Source organism: Pteropus vampyrus, unplaced genomic scaffold (genome assembly GCF_000151845.1).
Source record: "Pteropus vampyrus isolate Shadow unplaced genomic scaffold, Pvam_2.0 Scaffold24167, whole genome shotgun sequence".
Taxonomy (NCBI): Eukaryota; Metazoa; Chordata; class Mammalia; order Chiroptera; family Pteropodidae; genus Pteropus; species Pteropus vampyrus.
This window is the reverse complement of record NW_011912948.1, coordinates 2,429-3,294: the sequence shown is the minus strand read 5'-3', so window position 1 is coordinate 3,294 and position 866 is coordinate 2,429. Positions and strand designations below refer to the sequence as shown.

Sequence of the window (866 nt, the reverse complement as noted above, 5' to 3'; positions counted from 1 at the left end):
AGCCAAGCACAAAAATGACTAAAATATGCCCTGCCCTTGATGTGCTCCCCATAAAAGCAGAGAGGTACGGAAATGCTCTGGGCCGAGGAGAGTGAAGTCGGAACGGGAGGACATCCCTGACGTGACGTTAGAGCATGACACCGCTCAAACCGAATCCAGCCTTTTCTTTTTCTTTTCTTTTTTTTTTATTTTTTAGGCAAGGCAACCCTTGGTTGACCTCACAGATTGCAAGGACCTTGTTAGTTTACAATCCCTTATTTTTTTATTTTTTAGGCAAGGCAACCCTTGGTTGACCTCACAGATTGCAAGGACCTTGTCAGTTTACAATCCCTTATTTTTTATTTTATACGCCTACAGCACCTGGTCTTCCTAAGTGGTCTCCCATCCAAGTACGAACCAGGCCCGACCCTGCTTAGCTTCTGAGATCAGACAGGGATCGGGCTTGTTCAGGGTGGCGTGGCTGTAGACGAGCCTTTTCTGAATTATTTCTCTAATTTCCTTTCGTAACAAACAACTCTCCAGCCGATATGCCTCTACACTTTTGCTAAATTTTCAGTATGCATTCGGTTGTATTTTAACCACAGGAACACATACTCCTGCTATTAGGAAAATGTGCTTGGAGACTACAGAGCGGAAGAATAACGCAGATAGAGAAATTCTAAAATCATATTTAAATGCCTGATAGTGAAAATTTACATAGGTTTTCAGTCATCAGAAAGGAAAAGTCTGACAGTAAAAAAAAGCAATAACATCGATAATGTGCTTTAGAGACAGATTTCGATTATTTAAATTCTGTAAATGAAGTTGCTGAAGTTAGAAAGATATACTGACTTTACTAATTTTATATGCATGGGACACAGGAAAGA

General features: G+C 40.4%; 1 pseudogene; it reads right to left on the bottom strand.

Moving 5' to 3' along the window:
• Positions 1–348: 348 nt before the first annotated feature.
• LOC111735353 lies at positions 349–468 on the bottom strand (annotated as a pseudogene).
• Between the last annotated feature and the right edge of the window lie 398 nt (positions 469–866).